The 21,776-nt window shown below is 43.2% G+C and overlaps 1 long non-coding RNA gene across 1 annotated transcript in view; it reads left to right on the top strand.

Annotated features, from left to right (window-relative positions):
• The window catches only part of LOC144769469 (uncharacterized), a 361,360-nt gene that overhangs the window by 131,584 nt on the left and 208,000 nt on the right, over positions 1-21,776 (top strand). Inside the window, exons 4-6 of the long non-coding RNA XR_013598703.1 lie at positions 7,889-7,962; positions 9,858-9,942; positions 10,079-10,123. This is a non-coding gene — a long non-coding RNA (uncharacterized LOC144769469). The remainder of the gene's footprint in view (positions 1-7,888; positions 7,963-9,857; positions 9,943-10,078; positions 10,124-21,776) is intronic.

Genomic DNA, 21,776 nt, shown 5'->3' with positions numbered 1-21,776 from the left:
GCCAGGTCACCTTCCTATGGAAGGAGATGCCCAAATATGGAAATTGTTCCACAGTGTCTATTTTTTTACCTTCAATGAATATCGGGCATGGGGTTTTCTTAATTCCCTTGTTACAGGCCAAGGAAAAGGTCTTACCAATATTTACTTTCAGACACTTTTCTTGCATGAAGAAAGCCCTTTGCAGCCCCAACCTTGTTTGAGACAGTATGGCCGCATCATCTACGTACAACAAGATTGGGACAGCATGTCCCTCCACCTTAGGATAGTCACATTCAAAGCCCCGCATGTAATCACCAACAGCATTTATGTATAGTGAGAAAAGCAGGGGGGCTAAAATGCACCCCTGCCTCACACCTCTAGCAATGGTGAATCTTGGGGAGCATTCCCCTCTCTGACCAAACCGCACTCCAGCCCCCGCATCTCTGTACAAAGCAATAATAAAATTAAGAATAGATGAATTTAGTCCCATATGCTCAAGAACACACCATAGCTGGTTATGGTCGACACAGTCGAACGCTGAACTCAAATCTATAAATGTGACAAATAAATTGCCGTTTTTAGCCTCTACATATTTCGAAATTAAGAAATATAGATTCAAGCTCTGTTCGACTGTGCCCCTACCAGTTCGAAAGCCATATTGGAGTCTTGATAGAACATCTGCCTCCTCTGTCCAATTATGTATGCGTTTTAAAATAATACGTCCCGCAACCTTCATTAAGGCATCAAGCAAGGAGATGGGACGGTAACATGAGGGTAGATGCCTATCTCCTTTTTTATATATAGGTACCACAATTGCCTCTGACCAGGTTGGAATTTGGCCATATACGTTAGCACAATTCATAACAGATGTTAATAGCGGGGCCCAGAAATCTATTTCGGCCTTGAAGACATCCACTGGGATGGCATCTGGACCGGGGGCCTTACCACTTGGGCTCTCTCTAATGGCGAGAATAACCTCATCACAGGAAAAAACAATATTAGGGGTACCCACTCTCTTGCAGATTGTGGTACTATGAGAAAAAGGAGTAAGGTCCGATAGAGGTATGCCGGGAGAACTTGGTTTGCTATAAAGTTGTTGGAAGTAAGCAGCCAAAGTGTCTCCATCAATTGCCAGGTCTAACCTCCTCTCAGGCATTTTGATCCACGGAAGTGGGGCATTAACAAACTTCCAAAAAGCTGAGGAATCGCGGCTTTCACAAGTTAACAATAGTGTCTGCCAAGCCTCCGCTTTCAATGATTTTATCCTAATCTTTATAGCATGTTGGTAACGGGATCTAGCACGGCGTATCTCAGATAATGACTTCGGGATGGTGTGTAAGGCCTTCTTCAAAATCTTTAAAGCTCTTGTGCAGTTATTATCGAACCATCCTTTTGGTATAAGAGGGCCTGGCTTGAACCGGCGGGTAATTAACTTTTTTAAGGTTTCTTGTATCTTTAAAAAAGATTGTAAGATTTTTTGAGGGTGTTCAGTCGTAGACAGACAGGTAAACACCTCTTCCCGCCTCGTCTCTAATAGATTCTTTAGGAGACTGGGAGGATCAATTTTTTCCCATTTAAGGGTATAGCCATTTGTTGCCCCTATGGTAATTGCTTGATTGTATGTTATAGGATGGGAATGGTGAAAGTTGGTAGAAGATGGAAATAGAATAGCTATGGCTATAGGATAGTGATCACCATATATCTGGTCTAATGTATCCCATGAGGATATCAAAGGAGCATGCATCCTAGAAAAGATTGCGAAATCAATAATAGAATTTGAGCCTCTTCCATGAAAAGACGGTTTAAAAGGTCTCGGTGGTGAACATAACTCATTTGCAAAGGCTAAATTAAAATATGCTAAGAAGTTATTTAATGCCTCCGCTGTTTTTGAGTGCATAAAGTGATTTGAGATGTCATCAATTTCATTTTTTGGGGTGGAAATAAACTCACATAATCCCCTTAGCGCAAATTTGCAAATTTGACAATTAAAATCACCCAGAAGGGCAATAGCCCATTCACCCCCAAGCAACTCTTTGACGGACACCACAGCATGAGTCAATTCATTTAGTACATTCTCTAATTTATGTGGTGGCATGTTATTATAAAGATTAATTATTAACAAATTTAGAGATTTACCCATTTGGATGGAAATAATTTGATAAGACTCCCTAAGAAAATGTTTACGAACACTCAAACCTCCAACAACATTTACATAGATACACAGCCCCCGCTATTTCTTCCTTGTTTACTCTGTTGCGCCGGTGAATGGAAGGTCTGAAAACCCAGAAGATGTACCGGGGTTTCCACCCACGTCTCCTGAAAGCATAAGACTGAGTAAGAATTAACCACATCAAGCCAAGATGGTAGACCAATTTTTGGGGAAATACCAGCCACATTCCAGCTAAGAATCTGAATTTGGGGAGATATGACTCGGTTCTCAGGATGGTTGTAGGATACTTTTGTGTTATTTACCTGAGTTGCCCTGGATAGTATAGTTAGGGGGTCCGATAAATCTACCCGACTAACTGTCCCATTAATATCTAAGTTGGTACACAGGGACGAACTATTTAAAGGTGCTACATCAGAAGTGGTACCAGTGGCATTCCCTATCTCATGGCTTTCCAATCTAGGTAGGGCCCTAGTATTACCTGGAGGTTTAGGCCCAGATGTAGGTAAAATAGATTTACCGATTTTAAATTACCGAATCATACCGATTCGGTAATTAAAAATCGGTAAATCTAAGGGGTTGAGATGTAGGAACATCCAGATGTTCCTGCTACCGAATCGGTAAAAATCGGTATTTACCGATTCGGTAAATACCGACCGGTAATGGCCCATTCATTCCTATGGGCTTTGAAGCCCATAGGAATGAATGGGCCATTACTGGTCGGTATTTACCGAATCGGTAAATACCGATTGACACAAGGGTGCAGGGGGTGTCACTTTGACACCCTCTGGCACCCCCAAAAAAGATTCGGGGGCCATGTGGCAGGCATACCTGCCCTAAGGGCAGGTCTGCCTGTCATATGGCACAGGTGTGCATGCACACATGTGCATGCACACCGGAATCGGTTTTTTACCATGAAGTTGGATTTCATGGTAAAATACCGATTCTGTAAGGCTTGTGGGACTCAGAAGAGTCCCACCTACATATCAATAATACCAAATAGGTATAAATACCGAATCGGTATTTTACAGATTCGGTAAATTTACCGATCGGTAAATTTACCGAATCTGTAAAATAATGTGTCCCTACATACCGATTACTGAATACCGGTCGGAAACGGCCGAAAATACCGATTTTCGGCCGTTACCGACCGACCTACATCGGGCCCTAAGTATCGAGCTGAGAACCAACTTTAGAAAGGTGCAGGTGTTTTTGCGGGTCCAAAAACTCAAGGAAAGTTCCTTTATACCGGGTACTGTTTTTACAAGAAGGAGACCATGCACCCTCATCTCCATTTAAGCTCCTCCAAGATGTTTTTTCAGTTAAGTATCTTATGGGCACAATGTTCGGCTGTTGGTTTTTAAAACGATACCCACAGCAGTTTATTGAATCTGCTTCTAAGATGGAAAGTCATTCGATATCGTCCAAGCCGGAAAGAGGCGCATATTGGTTGTAGCAAGGAATATTCCACTGGGGAGTTAACGCTGGCAGACATTGACCATAACCGGCGAAGCCATATGGGTAAGAACGAAGAAATGTGTTTTCCATGACACTTGGCCTTGGGGGGTGGGGGCTATATAATTGTCCATGGCGCTGGGGGAAAGAATAGTTATGACAGAGCTGTGCTGTGCGAAAGTTTTTACAAGGCATCAAGGATTCAGGATAGAAATAGCTCAAAATTTTTGGAGTGATCGAGCCCCTGTTTGAATCTGAGAACCAGTCCCTAATATGCGGGATGACTGTGCTATCTTTAAAGGTGACAATTACTACATCGCCCTCTATGTCCTTTGGGCGCACTCCAACCCAATTTGTTCGCCGCACAGTAATTATCATACCATTTATATGAGGTGGAAGTGGCCTGTGGTTGCATAGCCAATAGATGACTTTATTTTTTAGGCTAGTATGATTTTCAAGGGTTCCTGGTGATAAAGGCGAAACCCCTGTTAGGATGATGACATTTTTAGAAGCCTCGGGGGGTAAATCCACGTTTCTTTCACGTCGAATTTGGGTTGGTTTAATTTTATCCTTGTTCAGCTGGGAATGGGACTTTTCATTCCCTAATCTTGCTGATTCCACGAGTGCGTTTATTTGAGAGGACTGTGACTGTAGTTTATGGGGCATCTTCTCAGTAACAACGGGGGCCTTAGTAGTCGCTGGTTTAGTTTTGACAAAAGGTAAATGTGGAATAGGTGTATTTACTGCGAGTGTTGTTTTAGCCTTAGTTGTTACTTTATCAGCCTCCTTTAAATTTATTGATTTTACTACATCATTTCTTATTGGAGATTTTGGTTTGGATCCTTCGACAAGTGTATCCAGTTGGGCACCTAGTCTCTTGACTCTCTCTGCTATTGGTAGTGGCAAAGCTTTTAAAAGGAGTTCCATCGCGCCAATAAAGTCTTTCAAAGATGGTGGGACATGAAAAGAGTTTATATTTAATGAACTAGTCGAGACCCCTTGTACGGTTTCGAGTGCTTCTTTTCTCAGGAGGCACTAGTTTACAAGCAGGACTTGCTAGTTTGCTCGTGTTTCTTTTCCTTCGTTTATTAGGAGGCGGGCGAATGATTCCATGCTTGTTTTAGGAGGGTTATTAACAATTAATGTTTTAGGGTCCCCAGGAGGGGAAATTCGTATTTGCGATTGCTGATCAGCCCCCGAGCCTATTTGTGCCCCAAAAAGACTTGGACTAGTATGTACTGGATCCTTTGGGGCTGTGGGAGTATTAAGATCGATGAGGTCAATAATTGGATTGGTAGGAGGCGGTGGATCTGACTGAGTGGAAACAGATATCGACATGTTGGTATTTTTTGGAGACGAGCTAACTTGAAAAATTAAGGGAATACTGTCAGTGTTAAATAAATCAACATCTGCATTTTCCATGGAGGCATTATCTAGATGTGAAATATTGGTATCCTTAGAAATGGAGGCAATAGCATTGTTTTTTATTAGTTCGATGGAAAGGCGACGTGCCGCACGTCGCTCGGCCAATGCAATATCTCCATCGACATCTGCAACAGCTCTAGAAAAGTATTTATCCAGGGGGCCGAGGATAGATACTCCTACCCTGGATGCAAGATCCTCACCTGCAGATGTGGACATTTCTGGTAGATTGAGCTCGTGAGTACAAAATTAATTGAAACCGGGATCAGAGTGTAGGAGTTAGAGGGTATGCCAAGCCAAGTCTTGTATGGCCTTGGAGGGCCGTAGAGGGCCCGCCCTTTGCCCGGGCTTCGCCCCGGGCTACGACCTGCGCGCGTCCCGCGATGCGCGTTTGCAGGTCTGTCTATGATGTATAAGGGGGCGTGGCACTGGGAGGGGGCGCGGCTCGGCCGGGAAGAGGAACCAGCTGTCGGTGTTTCCTGGAATGCTGGTCCTCGCAGTCCCGGTCACCGCGCCTCTCACCTCCTCTGCGGCCACGTAAGTCCTAGGTTCGTCAAAGGGGTCCCGGAAGGGCAGGGACCTCCACGCACTCCTCCTGTTCGAGGGCAAAGACTCAGGTTGCGAAATCCAATCTCGAGCGGCACCCCTAGTGGTATCTATGTCAATTCTTTTTCGCTACTGGGCACTTAGAATGGGCACATTCCCTGATGTAAGATTTATTTTCTTTGAATATATCCATTGGTAGGATTGTTTGAGAGTGTTTCAAAGTTATAGGATTTTTTTATGACTTTCAAAGGTGTAGGATTTTTTGAGTTCCAAAGTTGTCAAATTGTATCTGATTTGTTGGTCAGAGCTTCAAGGTGGAAACATATTTGGGAACATGAGCTGAGTCCAAAAGGGGAAATGCAGTGAGAGGTCAAATCCAAAAGTTCGAGTCGACAGCGATTGAGCATGGGTCCGATACATGGACCAGTGATGTGTTGGCACTGAGCAGTGCAAAGTCGACGATGCGTAGGAAAATGGAGATGATGCACTGCGTAGCCGGTGATGCGATGTCCTTGGTCCTTGCAGCAGCTGCAAAGCGCTTAGGGATATGCAGGGCTCCGATCGGCGCAACAGTGTTGATGCGTGGATTCTGGTTGAAGCGCCACATTTTTACCCACTTCCAAGGGTCCAGGACTGGGTTGGCACCACATGTCAGGGCAAGATTTGCCGCAAGCAAAGTCCAGGCGGTGTAGCAGGATGAGTTAAAGTCTTTGGTGTCCCTGAGACTTGAACCAGGGGGTAAGCCCTTGGAGTCACTCTGGGTTCAAGTGAGATGAGTCCAGTCCTTCTTAGCCAAGGCGGAGGGTAGCAGGCAGCAGGGCAGCACAGAAGAAAGGCAGTTCCTCCAGAGCAGGAGTCCAGCAGAGTGGCAGTGCTTTTTGCAGCACAGCAGTCCTTCTTCTTGGCAGAGTTCTTCACAGGTCCAGGAGTGTACTAAAATAGTAGGGCCAGAAGTCCAGTTCTTACACCCAGTGGTGCTTTGGAAGATGGGGAAAACTCAAAGAGTCACTACAGGGGATTAAGCAGTCCTTTATGTAGGGAGATGACACAGCCTATTCAGGTATAAGGGTGAGGCTGTGCCCAGCTCCTCCTTCCCACCCTGCCCAGGATGGTCCATCCATATGTGGATGGCCAATTCAAGTCACACCTAAGCTCTCATTGTGTGTGGCTGTCCAGAGGGAATGCACAAAGTCCAGCGGTCACCCACTCCAGATGTGTATGGGAGACAGGATGCAGGCATACAGGACTCAGAGCAAAAAATACCATCTTTCTAAAAGTTAAAAAAGAACAGATGATGGACAGAATGCTAAACAAATCAAACATTCACCTCCAGTCATAGATCTGAACTAAGCCCACAGTTTTTTTGTACGCTACGCAATTCCAGTATAGACCCAGCCATATGCAAACCAGTCTTGACCATGTTCCCCATAGGAAGAGTCCAGCTCCAACTGCTAGGTCAGGTCCTTCCTGGACAAGAAACAAGCATTCTGGGACTGGGCATTTTTAAAAGGATAATGACAAATGTAACTTTACCTGTAAAGAGGATTTATCATAACCATTCCAGTGATATGAAACATGACAGTTCTACTCCTTCTCAATCAGGAATTACAGCTTATAAAGTGTAATAAGGAATTCCCAATGTTAGTCTATGAGAGGGGTAGGCCTCAAGTAGTGAAATACAGATTTGGGAGTTTTTTACTACCAGGACATGCAAAACTTGAAAGTAAAGAAGTTGAGTTCTTGGTGATGGGTTTTAAATGCCAAGTTGGCATGGCAATGTAAACTGCACACACAGGCTCTGCAGTGGCAGGCCTAGACATGTTTAAACCGCTACTTCAGTGGGTGGCACAATCAGTGCTGCAGGCCCACTAGTAGCATTTGATTTACAGGCCCTGGGCACAAGTAGTGCACTGTACTAGGGATCTATAGGTAAATTAAATATGCCAATCGTGAATAAGTCAATCAAACTATGTTAAGGGGAGTGAACACAACTACATTAGCACTGGTTAGAGTCCTAAGGCACACAAAAAAAATCAGTAGAAAGGGAAAAGAAAAGCAAAACGATTGAGGGTGACCCTGCAAAAAAGGCAATTTCCAACATTTTATATGTATTAAAATAAACTGTAACAAATATTAGTTTTTCTAGTAAGTTCTAATAATATATTACATTTATATGTACATTTATTTAAACAACATAACACATTGCAATACTATTTTATAAATATTAATCAGACATGAATATTGACTATTTTGTTTGCTTCTATGGAATTGTACATCTTTTGTTATGGCCATAATTCTTTCTTTTCTCCCTCCATTTAGTAGTCTGTCTTTGTAATTTGGAGCTTTTCATGGACTTTACAGTCAGCGCTTCCCATCATTGGGCTCTGGTTCAGGTAATTTAAAGTTAATTTCTAGGGGATAGTGGTTGGATGGGGTTCAAGAGTAAGGGCCCTATTACGAGTAACTAGTGATGGCGGTCCAACCACCGCCACACTGCTAGCCTGCCTGCAGTATTACCACTGGGGCATTCGGACTGCCACAGAACCACTGTGACCACCAGGGATCCAGGATCCTGTGATAGTTGTGCAGCAGTTAGAGGCTGAAATATGCTGGTGGTGACACAGCAGCACTGCCGAACATATTTTGAGTTGCCTCTCCAATGCCCTTTTCATGGCCGTGAGCCCACCATGAAATGGGTGGCAGAGAGGCAACTTCCACCTCTGGGTTTGAGAATACACATGAGGGGGAACATGTAGTGCTCCCCTGTATTTGCATCCCCAGTTCCTGCATGGTGTGACATGTATACCACATCATGCAAGAACATGCAGTCAGCTCTCTTAGAGCAGTGGTCTGCATGTTAGGCTCTTCTATGAGCCTAACAGACCGCTGCTGTCAGACTGCCACACAACTGCTTGCCAGAACAGGATTAAAGTCCTTAACTGGTGGGCAACAGCACCACAGCTTTGACGGTCCTACAGCAGACGGTGTGTTTCACCATCCGCTGTAGGACCACCAAAGTCGTAATAAGGCTCTTAGTGTAGTATGTCTTATTCAATGTTGCTTAAGTATGTTGTTTGTTAGTTTTTTGCTTTAGCTAATATTGGTCTGTGTGGTGGGCAAGGGTCTCTTCCTATAGGGGCCATTTTCTGTCGGCTGTTTTCTGCCTCCCCTGGGGACAAACGGGCCAATTTTTCACAGTTACCAGGGATTTTAAATGTTTGTGCATGTGAGCGATCCCTTTGGCAAGGATCACCCCCCAATTATTTTTTTCTACTTGTGGCATTTTGTTTCGGTTGTTTTCTGCCCCACGGTTGTTTGGCTGGCGGCGTGCATGGACTGGTGCTTGGCTGGCGGTGTGAGTGAATTGGTGATCGGGGACAGATCGGCCATTTATGAGGCCCCTCTCATCCCAGAGAGGTCAGAAAACACGCTAACAACAGCGAATTTTAATGTTTGTACATATTTGTGAATGGGGGCAATCCCTTGAGCAAGGATTGCCCCCCAATTCTTTTTATTTTAACTTGAGGCCTTTTTCTACCCCCCCTGTAGGGCAGATCCACCCTATTTGAAGGCCCATCTGCCCCAGGGGGAAGATGTAGAAAACCCACTAATAACAGGGATATTATTTTTTAGTAAATGGAAGCAACCCCTTTGGCAAGGGTAGCTTCCAAAGGGGGGCATTTTGTGTTTTGCTATTTTGTGCCCCCCCCTGGGTATAGATCGGGCCGATTTTGAGGTTCATCTGCCCCCAGGGGGGGCAGAACACAGCACTAGCACCAGGAAATTTGAATCTTTGTGCAGGAGGCGATCGTTTGGGCAAATTTTTTCTGATACTTGTGGCCATTTTCAGCTCCCCCTCGGGGCAGATCGGCCCTATTTGAAAGCCCAACTACTCCTGATGGGGTAGAAAATCAGCCAGCACCAGGAATATGTATATGTTTTGAGTTTGGCCGTTTGGGTAATGGTCCTCCTTATTTGCGCTAATAATAAAAAAAAATACTTTGGCCATTTTCTGCTCCCTCTGGGGGCAGATCAACACTATTTTGAGGCCAAGAGCAGAGAACCCACTGGCACCAGGGATATTTATATATTTATGTTTGGGGTTGCCCCTTGGGTAAGGATTACCCCAATGGAATGGGGCATCGGTTATTATTTACTTTTGACAGTTTTTCTGTCCCCCTTGGTGGAAGATTGGCAACTTGGGTAGTGGCACAACATCTTAGAATGTTAATTGTTTTATTTTTTATAATTTGCGATTGTAATGTTTTATTTCTCCTTTTTATTCTAGTTCAAGTCTTTTGCTCTTTTGATTGATGTTCCAGGTCGCATTTTCGTCACTGGTAGTTCTGCAGTTGTGTAGTTGCATGTATTTGGTAAGAAATGTTTTTGTAAATGGTGTGATAATAGCAGTATGTTTAGCTTCTGTTTTATTGTGTGTGAAAATCTGTTTGCATTTGTGATCAATGTTTATTTTGTTGTCTTCTAAGTAATGTTTTTTTTTCTTTCTAGCGGAATATTGTTGGTCTTTGCTTTGTATCTGCAAAGTAGGTGCTGGTGAATCTAGCTGTCTCTGGCAAGTTAGTTGTATCGTTTTTGAGTATATAGATCTTTGTGATAAAGCCATACTTTATTACTTATTTTGCACAGTGTTGGTTGTTGTTGACTTGTTTGTGAAGTCTCCTTTCTTAGTAATGATTATGGCTAGCCGCGGGATGACTGCTCAGCAGGTTGTTGTACTAATTAACTACACTTCTCGCTGTATAGTCACAAAATGATCTAATCGATCTACCACAAAAAACCTGAGAAGTTTTTTAAGAGACAGTTTCCATGTTGAAAGAATTCCTACGTTCACTGATAAATATGTCCAGTTTATTTTGAATGAAATGATTGAGTTCCTGGCTGAGCCATCTCTCAAACCTGCTAAAACTGCTCTTTATTGTCCCCAGGTCAATATTTTGGTTGAAATGACTAATAGGGAGAAGTGCAGTCAATTAGTACAAACATAAGTCTTTTTGGCACAGTTTTTAAGTTCCTGTGCCCTATAATAACCAATGCCAAGTTATTCCAGGGCTTTTCTGCTACTGAAACAGAAGAGTTCTCTTCATCACTTTACTCTTATCACTTCTAGCACAGGCATTTCAATCTTTTACTTTTTTCTCAACATATGCATCTATTCTGGAAAACCAAAAATTGCATCTCACTTTGTTTTTCGTGAGACTATGATGCAAGTGATATTCATGAGCAAGTGTAATTACTTCGGCCCATAATTTGGATGGAGGTATTATTTTCTCATTGCGATAAACATGAATATTTTGTATGTTTAATTTGTGTCTGACTTTCCAGAATTCATGTATCTCCTCATCAAACTCAATATGTCTCTTGGACCACCCTTTCACTATGTGCTCCTTGATTTTTGTTAGGCAAGTGTCTTGGGCAGTACTTTACTCCATTCTTTTTTCTGAAAGGGTCAGCACCAAAACGTCTAGAATAGGAACTCAACAGCCTCTTCAAAGTCATTATTTGGCAACAGAGAATGTAATAAGTAGTGTGCTGCTTGATTACCGATAGGTGGAATGTATTCTAGTTTGTTTATAAATCCTTCCAAGCCTAACACCCATTTAGCAATCCTAGGCATGCTATGATCTGCACCTTTGGTGGCAAAGAAGCACGTAAGTGGTTTATGGTCTGACTCAATGGTGAAGGGTATTCTCCATAATAATAATCTAAAATGTTTCACTGCCCAGTAGCGCTAAGGCTTCCCTTTCTTCTACTGTTTAGTGCCATTAGATGCTTGGTGCCATCAATCAACTGAGTTAAAGTGGCACCAAGACCCTCGATGCAAGCATCTATATTAAGAAGTCTTTTTCTTTGTATCAAATGAACCTAATGAGGGAAAATTCATGATTGCATCCTTGAGAGCATCAAACATTTCTTGTGGGGAAGCATTCCATTCACATTTTACCCCTTTCTTAAGAATTGATCGCAAACCATCACATTTGCTAAGAAAATCATGAATGCATTTGAACTTGTATTCCATCAGACCTAAAAATGATCTTAATTCCTCTTTGGTGGTGGGATATGGGCCCTGTTTGACTGCATACACCACACTTACGTTCGGTTTGAATCCCTCTTTGGAGATGGTATGACCAAAGTAATCTACCGAACTGACTCCAATTTGAAATTTTTCATTTTTTACTCCGAGTCCTTCTTTGGAGAGTTTGCCTAGGACTTCTCTCAAAATGTTGTTATGTTCTTCAACCATTGCATCATAGACAAGTATGTTATCCTGAAAGCATAATGTATTATGTATTCCAAATAATACAGTTTACAAGTGCTTGATTTGAGCCAGTGATTTCCGATACTCGTCAACGTTGCTAAATTGACGGCACTGGCACTTAATTGCTAGAAACTGCACTTATGAAGGCTGCCACATGATGGTGCTGGTTGTCCAATTTAAAGATAAGCAGAAAAACAGTTGCTTGTTAATTTAATATATATAATATATGTTATAAACAACTGATACCTGCCCCCCAAGCCATTCTTAAAGCTGTGGCGGCCTTGAACAGTCTAAATTGTCACACTTGTAGCAGTGTGATTGTTAGTAGTTGTATAAGTACAGTGACAAAGTGTGGTGCAAACTGCGATGGCCTCCAGACAGGCGTCCTGGCACTTATCTTTTTCTACAAACTATGCACTCAGCCGCGGTCCGTGCAGATAACAGCGGTGGGGCAGTGGGGCAGTGGGGCCGGGTAAGGGGGGATTTCGAGGGACGATGCCCAGGGAAAAGTAAATAGATAATGAATTTTCCCTCTGTATCGTCTTTCGAAATCCCCCCTTATCCGGCCCGACTGCCCCACAACTGTTACCTGCACGGACCGCAGCAGTATGCACTGCAGTTTGCATGATTTTCTGGAAAACTGCAGCAGCAGATTTCAACCAACATTGTAATCTTCTGAACATGTACGCCCCCAATGGAGTGATAAATGCTGTTAAAGGTCTTGACTAAGGATGAAGTTCAACTTGGTGGTATGCCATAGAAATATCTATGACACTGAAACAACATGCCACTCCCATAGTGCTCAACATTTCATGTAAATGAGGTAGGGGATGACGTTCTACCCAAATAATGTTAATCAGGTCCTGAAGTTCTACATATAACCTTAAACCTACTTCATGGGCTTTTTTGGCCAATACAACAGGTACTAACCATTTAGAGCACTCTATAGGTTCTATAACACTATGGCTAGATAGTCTTTTTCAATTCCTTTTCTAAAGGGTCTTTCAACAGATTAGGCACTTCCCGTGGTTTGTGCACACAGGATTTAGCTAACTTTTTCAATTTTCTTTTATGTTGGAAATCTCTGAGCCTATTTGTTAGGATCAAGTTTTATGTGTTGCCACCCAGCAGGTTAGAACCTTCCCTTAAAACATATACCTTGCCGAATATTGATCTATCTTTGAAATCGATGTATACTTCATTCACTCCTTCGAGAAGTATAGGATGTTTGCTATAATCCCTGGGAGTAATGTCTGGATTTTCTAATGTGATTTTGTCACATTAACATTGCTGAACTGATTAAAACTTTATTTATTGATGTATTAGCAAGTAGGAGGGAACAAGAGTCCACATACAGTACTATTTCATTCCCATTTAAAGATTCTTTACTTTCAGAATAGCTATTTGATTCTTTAGGGCAACTGTTCATCACTTCAAATTCATAATTATTTTCCTCCTGTAAGGAGTTTTCTATGGAATGTACTTGTTTATGTAATTCCAAAAAAGAGCAATATTGGCTCTAATAGACCTCACAGAAATGTTGTATTGTTAGTATGTATGCAATAGCACTCAACCATCTAATGGTCCAATTGCTCCGAAACCATAAACCAAACTGAAAAACAATATACAAAATGAGGTGCTTAGGAAGCCCAGTATTTTTACTGAAAGTTCACTTATTCACAAATTAATCCAGATTACACAAACAAATAGATTCTTCTTATAGATCCAATATAACGTAGGAGTCATGATATATTTTTCACAACATCAAACGTCAGTCCAGCCAACACATTTTATCCCAACAAGGAACTTCATCAGGGCTGTAAATGAATACTACATACATTTATTTTAGGGAAAGAGTAACATATATATTGCTCATTGACCTAATGTGACTGTGGAACACTTTAATAGTTTCTTGGTCTTCAATTCACCACACTGAATATGATTGTGGCAGACTTTGTGTTGGTGTGAGGTACTGACTACAACATGTGCCTTGATACTGCTTTATTCTGTTAGGTTAGACTGGGGATACAGATATACAGCTTTCTCTGGTTTACACTTATCCAGGAAGAATCAATATGGATTTTTAACGTGAGTAAGAAGTAAGAAAATATTTGTGGTATTTAAATATGACATACTTTAGGGTGGTACTTTTGGGTTTGAACTCTTCATTTCTCAAATGTGACTTGACCCCAGTTAGATGACAAAGTACGCCTACAATAGTGTTTTAGAATTAGTTATAGGATCTTTTTACATATATTTTTTAGGAACCTTGGGTGATACCACTAGTCCACCCCTCTTCTTCTGTGTGGCTTACACTTGCCTACAAGGAAACACTAAGAATTCTCTAAAGTAAGTGAAAATTAATACGAACAATTCTGAGGGTTTAGACTCTCTATTCAGTCCTGGGTTTGATGGTGTCCACTCCTGCAGTGGTTTCTTGGACTTGTCTTTTTCTACAACCTCTCATCAATCATCTGTTGTCCCAATGGAATCCCTCCCTTGTAGGTATCGACTCCTTTTTCCCCTTGGTGGCTGCACAATCCTACCTTGGAGAAGGGTGTCAGTTTTCAATTCCCTCCTCCGTTGTTGATACTCACAGACCCATGTCTGTGGGGTTGGAGGGCCACTCTGGCGTCTTATGTAGCAAAGGGTCATTGGTCCTAATGGGACAGAGTTGTTCCTCAATTTGATGGGAGTAGGCTGCACTTCGGGGGCCAGTTCTGGTATTTCAAACCCGGTTGTGGGAGGGAGAATCTGCTGTTCCATACCGGCCATCCGTTGCTATTTGAATCCTCATGGAGGTACACGGTGTGCCCCTCTCAATCATCTGACGTCCCATATTTGTTGCTGGGGGAAGTCGCATCTCCTAGCAATGAATGCTGTTTTTATCCAGGGTCAGCTGAATTATCATGTAAACTGTTTGAGCCACAGTCTGCCCTTCCTTGTGTTTTCCACTCTGTCGAGGCCCCGCTTCAGGGACATTTATCTCCTGTTTGGGGCTCCATGGATTGGTCTTTTCACCTCTTGCCCTATTCATTGCCCTATTTCAAGGTTCATTGCCCTATTTCAAGGTTTTTTTTGGAGAGGATTTGTCCTCAGGCTTGGGCCCCAACATTTCCCCTCCTCCTTAGGGTGCGTTTGATGATTTGGGCGGATAGGGTGTCAATGATCTTGATAGCCTTTGGTTTCCTCTGTTGCTCCAGTTGTCTAATGGGAACTTTATCAGGTTCCCGCTGATCCCATCCCCCTTTGGTTTCCAGTGCTGTCCTTTCCCCTTCTCCATCAACTGAAATTAATGACTTGGCTCTTGGGTGCTTTGCATTGGTGACAATGGGGCGGTCTCCTCTGTTGGTTGCAGATGTTCAGCAGTCCCATAAGGAATCTACTTTTACATCTTATGATGAAACTGGGGTTCCTTTGTGCAGTTGTGTGTGGTTCATAGGGTAGATCCATTTGGAGGGGATCTGGCACAGCTGCTTGTGTTTTTGGGGGCTGTTCTTTGTAGAATCAACTGCCTCTTCTTGGCTGCTGTGTGGGATGCTATCAAAGCTTGTCAGGGATCTGATGCTGCTCTGGATGGTATTGCTCCTTAGATGGTGTGTTTGATCTGGCGTGTTTGGCATTGTCACCTGTTTTTTCCAGTTATTGTTTCTGCCTTGTACTTGCCTACTGTTCTTCTGTGTCTCCAATTGTCCCCATTTTGACCCTCTCCTTGAGGTTGACTTGATGTGGTTGATTGCTTACTGGCTTTTCCGTTGGTTGTTACTTTGTCTCTGAGTTTGTGGGAGTTGGGGGCTTTATTGTTGTCCTGTCCTTATCTACAGATTCTGCCTGATAGGGTTGTTCTGAGGTTGGATCTGGCCTTTGTTCATAGAGTTTTTTTGTGGTTCAGTTAAGACAGGAAGTTATTCTTCCTGCTTTTCCTGGTGGTGTGTCAGGTCCTCTCCTCTTTGGATATTTGACAGGCTCTTCAGCTCTGTTTGCAGGGCAGTATGTGTTTTTGCCTTTCTACTGCTCTGTTTGTCTCTTCTAGGCGGGTTCCTTGGGGGACCAGGTAGCTTCCTCTACTCTTGGTCAATGGTAGAGACTGGCGGGTTGTCAATCTTATGAATCCTTAGGTCTGGCTCCTCCTGTCCGGTTCGGAAGCGCTCTACCTGATCGGTTTCCGCTTCCTGGGTTGAGGCTATGGGAGTAATTCACATTACAAGTGATTGGACAGGTAAACTAGTGCACGGCCATCAAGAGCATTGTGTACAACACCCAGTGTTTTAACGTGAGCCGTCTCTTTAAGTAAAAGTTGAAGCAATGATTTTGGAGAAAGTAGACGATGGCTTGTTTTCCTTTGCCCATAGGTGATCTTTGATGCGTGGTGCTGACTCTTTGCATGTTGTCTAATGATTTCTTAGATTGACCAGTAAGGATAATGTTGCAATAGTCAATGCAAGAAGACACCATGGCAAGAGCAAGCACAATCGCTAAAGAGAATTGGAAGAATGGAAGTGTGCTTTGAAGCAAGAGTAAAGCACCAAAGGCACATTTGTTGCCTCTGATCACATGGGGATTGAAGGTAAGATTATTGTCAAAGATAACACCTACACTACGAACCTTTTAAACAAGCAATGGACTAATGCCAATAAAAGCTGGACAGGAGAAAGTGAGAGGTAAAGGATTGGCAGCACCCACAATCAATATTTTGGATTCCTGGCTATTGAGGCACAACCATTTTTTGTGCACACATTGCTGAACTTGCTTAAGGCAGTTTGCTACCGGATGTGCCTCTAGTTCTTCATAGAGGCTGATGTAAATCTGGGTTTTGTTACTGTGGAGCCAGTGCGTTCTAGTATGGTCTTATAAAAATTAATGATGATTGGAGAGAGTGTTGACTCCTGAGGGGCTCCGCAGGAGATCGGAGTAACCACAAATGGAAAAGGACTCAGTTTGACTTGGTGATTGTAGGTAGCAACAAATTAGGTATACCATGTGAGGCCTATGTTGAATGTTCCCCACTTCTCCAAGGGACACCAATCAGTCATAGGGAACTCTGTGATCAATAAGGTAGCATGCCTTGGAGTGGTAGAGAGATATCAATTCACATAATTATAATGGTAAGATAGTGATAGTAATGTCTGATTGGTGTTGTAATTTGGGTAGATAGGCCAATTACACCTATACCTGTAATTTCTCTGAATGTATGGCTATAAAAAGTGTTAGATCAAACAGCCTTAGGGTGGTCTTCCCCCAACTTTTTGCCTGCCTCCTTCCATTTTACTGATCTCGTTTTTGCTGGCTTTAGGACTCAGCACTTTTTATCACTGCTAACCAATGCAAAAGTGCCTGAGCGCTCTCATCTAAACATGGTAATATTGGTACATCACGCATTGGCATATTTAATTTACTTATTTGCACCTAGTAAAGTGCACTCAGGTGCCCAAGACCTGTAAATTAAATGCTTATAGCAGGCCTGCAGCACAGATTGTGCAACCCACACAAGTAGGCCCTTAACCATGTCTCTAGCCTGCCACTGCAGAGCCTGTTTGTGCAATGTCATACTGTCATGTCAACCTAACAAGTAAACCCTCATGCCAGGCCTACACCTTCCCTTTTTATACATATGTCACCCCTAAGGCAGGCCCTGTATATCCCACCAGGCAGGGTGCAGTGTATTTAAAAGGCAAAACATCTACTTTTAAACCTTACATGTCTGGGTATTGAATAACTCTCAATTTTGTTTTTCACTATTGCAAAGCCTAGCTCTTCCATAGGATAACATTGGGAGACCTTATTACTTCTTTTAAGTATAACTGCCAATTGTGAAGAGATGGTCTCTTCAAGTTTAGTGTTACTGAACTCAAAATAAAAAATCACAACTTATGGTGAAATTGGATTTTAAATTCCAGTTTAGCAAATTCCTCTTTCAGAAAGTTGGTATTGACTTACTTTACCCATTTGATGCCTTCTGTCTGTCAATGGAATACACATCTTTAGTGGGTGACAGCTGGCTTCCTGCATTCCCTCTAGATAGTCACACTTAAAGGAAGGGTAGGTGTGCCTGAGTGGTCATCTGCATGCATATGGGCCATCCTGATCAGGATGGGAGGGAGGAGCTGACACTCACACCTGAAAGGACCCCACGCAAAGGATTGGTTACCCCCCTGTAGTGTGTCTGGAGCCAGGTCAGGGAGCAAGAGCCTCTCTAAACTTCAAAGCTTCATTTGAAGTCCTCCCCACTTCAAAGGCACCACTGGGTATGTGTGCTGGACCCCTGGCATTACCAAATCAGTACACTTCTAGATGTGTGACCACTCTACCAGGAAGAAGAGAATCGTATGTGCTGCTCAAGGACTGCCTAGGATTCTGCTGGAACTGCTGTTTGCTGAACATTTGCCTTACTTTGTTGTCCTGCTGCCTGCTGCACTCTCTCTCCGCCTTGGTTAAGAAAGACTAGACCTGCATCACATGAACCTAGAGAGACTCCATGGGCTTGCTGACTTACCTCCTGTTGCCTAAGACTTAGAACCCTCCTGTTACAACCCTTGGGCTCATCTGCTTGTGAGTCTGTCATGCCAAATGGCGCCACCCCAGTTCTGGACCCATAGAAGTGGGCCTAGGAGTTTGTTCCAGTGGAACAAACACATCCTCTGTTGCTAGAGCAGAATTGATGCATCAACACTGTTGTGGCAACTGGACCGGCACATCGCACTTGTAACTGCCGCTTCACACTCGGAACAACCGATTCAAAGCAACGCATCAGCGCCACTGCATGGAGAAGATCGACACATCGCCTCTACAGCGTGGAGAACCCTGGCGCATCGCATTCAGAACTGCCACACTTCGGAACCGACGCTTCACTCTATGACCCGATGAATTGCCACAGTTGCATGGAGAAATTCTGTGCAACACGTCACCTGCATAGGGATGACAGATGCATCTTGCTCTCTCGACCAGGTACAAGGTAATTTTGCTCTGGGGCCTGCATGGTTCCTGTATCTGGCACGCGCTCCATCGTGGTCAGCCCGAACTCTTGACTTTGTCCAAGTCCAGCACGACTAACTCTTTAGGCACTACTTGCTTCTAAGCGCCTTATTTCGCATTTAGGCCCTCATTAGGATAGCGTTTTTTCCGCATCCTCCGGGCCGGCGGAAGAGTCCGCCAGCCCGGAGGATGCAGAAAAACCGCTGCGGAGCCTTCACAGACCCCCCCGCCAGATTAGGATGGCTGGGGGGTCAGGAAGACCGTCCGCAGCTTTTCCGCCGCGGTCGCTTTCCGACCGCGGCAGAAAAGCTCTAACATGTCTGGCGGTGTCTTTCAGACACCGCCAGGCATATTAGGATGTCAGCATTTCTATTCCTTTCCACGGCGGCATTTCCGCCGTGAAAAGGCATACGGACTTTTGTTTGGGGGCCCGTTGCGGGCCCCCAGGGGTGAAGGGGGGGTGGGGGGTGCACATGGGGGGTGCATTTGCGTGCACGAAGCGGCAGGCACCTCGAGGTGCCTGCCGCTTTGTGCATGCAAATGCACTGCTTTCATTTTTAACCTTGCGGCGGGTGCTGCTTGAAGCAGCACCTGCCGCAATGTTAAAAATACAGGATGTGACCGCCAGGGTGGCGGTCACATCCTAATTGCACAGGAGGGACCGCCGCTGCCCCTGCGGACGGTCCCTCCTACTCTGGGGTGGCGGACGGACGCAGGTCCGTCCGCCATCCTAATCGACCCCTTATAATCTGTAAAGATTCATATCTCTACTTCTACTGGATGGATTTTTGTCACTGTGGTCTTATTTTATATATAAAATCATAATCTGATCTGGTAAGAAGTCCTTTTGTGGTGTTTGCACTATGTTGTTGTATGAAGTGTTGCACAAATACTTTACACATTGCCTCTTAAGTTAAGCCTGATTGCTCTGTTCCAAGCTATCAGAAGGTGAGCACAGGATAATTTAGGTTGCGTTGTGACCTATCCTGACTAGCATTGCGATTCCAGCCTGGCCAGAATGCATACCTCTGCCAACCAGAACGCCACACACAAGAAAACACTAGCTTTGCTGCATGATGAAGAAAGCCTAGAAGTGAGCTGTGTTACTGATCATTTTTCAGAACTGCAAGCTACAAGTAGCTGCCTAATTAAAAGTGAGAGACAAGGTAACCTGCCAAACACTTACGGTGCAGCAATGACATGAGAGGATAATCCCTGAAGACCATAATGGATCTTCCCATTTCACCCTAAGTGATTTTTTTTTTTTTAGTGCATCTCATACCATCTCTCCCACAATCTTAACAATTAAAGAATCTGGTAGAGCACAAGCATTCCCAAGAACAATTACCTTATCCTTGATGACTGCAACATTCCAAACTCCTTTAATGAAATTTTCTTTACTCCCTCAGTTTTTACCCTGCAAGGGGATCCTACCCCTTCTCCCATCAGAATACCTGCACATTGCTTTCTTTTTACCTTTATGTTTGTTTGTGTGAGTTTTGTTTTATTATGTCTGATACACCATCGGTCTAGAAGTGAAAGTGTATTTATGAACATTTAAAACTCACCTCTGTGGTGTGACAATCAATGCAGTGAAGGTTTTTGCAGAAGTATAAAAATTAGTAGTGTTTGCTTCACAGATGCTACATCTCCCAAGACGATGAGCACATAGGGTAAATCAATCAAGATGGTGAAGACAGATTTTCTTATACAAGTTTATGAGCTCAGATACATTTTGCAAGCTGCTCAATTGGACGCGATCTGAGGAGAGCGAGATAAAAAGCGAGGATGAAAATTTGAGGGGCTGTGATCCCTTTGAGTGTTGCTATGAATTCAACATATGCCAAACAAACTAAAGAAAACCTGCTTTTCATGTAGGTGGCAAACTAAAATGTTGGCATATGGTACCTGCACCCAAAGTTTGAGGTATGCGTAGATGGGCATCACTAAATGCAATTTATAATCTTCATACCAATCTGCTTTCAAACATAACCGAGGCAGATTACCTCATGGAACAGTTAAGAGTTATCAACACAGCCAAACCATTACTTCTCAAGTTGCCTGTTACCAGTCTTTGATACTGAACATAAAGAGAAAGTAGGCCACTTTCCCACTGAGTTGGGAACTAGTACAACTGCCCCAAAATGGTTATCACACAGATGGAAATACATGTGATCAAAGAGAATGGTGAAAATCCACCCACTTATCTGTTGTCTGAAGATACTTATGAACATCAATACTGCCCACCAAGCGAAATGTTCAGATGGAATTACTACCGTTCTGACACCAGTGTCCGTTCACCAGTAGACAGATGACATACAGACAGACTTAAGAGTGTTCTTGCCTGATGATATTCCCACTATACTTACTAGAAAACCTTGAGGAGTGGATGGTTTAGTTCTCACTGAAGATAAACTCAGCATAATTGCATGAACTGGCAAGAGAATCTCCATGAAATCTAAAAATGGTTGGATTCAACAAAGCATACAGGATCAGCACCACAACTAATGCCAATAACAAATTCTCAGGGGTCCACTGGTACAGTGGTTCATAAACGTTTGACAGCTGTGCACCCCCAATGATCACTAGAGCAAGCTTGGGACCCATATATAAGCAAATTCTATGATTTGAACCTCAAAACACTAAACAAAAACACGTACACATCAAACAGAATCCTAGATTAAGGAAATAATGTAATTCACAAACAAAACAATATGCAAAACTCAAAACCTTAAATTTTAATGGGAAAGTTGGACCATTTAAAAATCAAGTCCTTTTTCTAAAATACAAAACAATAAGCTTGACTGTAGCATATCACTTTGCCGTTTTTGCTCCTAAGGCATGCTCTCTTTTTGTCTGCGCCTACCATTGCAGCTTCAATTGAGGCCACCACTAGACTTTACTAGATTCCGATTTCTGTACTTGACTTCCTCCCTAGCATTCAATTTCAATTTATTT

The sequence above is a fragment of the Lissotriton helveticus genome, chromosome 1_1 (assembly GCF_964261635.1).
Source record: "Lissotriton helveticus chromosome 1_1, aLisHel1.1, whole genome shotgun sequence".
Taxonomy (NCBI): Eukaryota; Metazoa; Chordata; class Amphibia; order Caudata; family Salamandridae; genus Lissotriton; species Lissotriton helveticus.
Note: the sequence above shows the minus strand (reverse complement) of the source record. Positions and strands in the feature narration are given on the sequence as shown.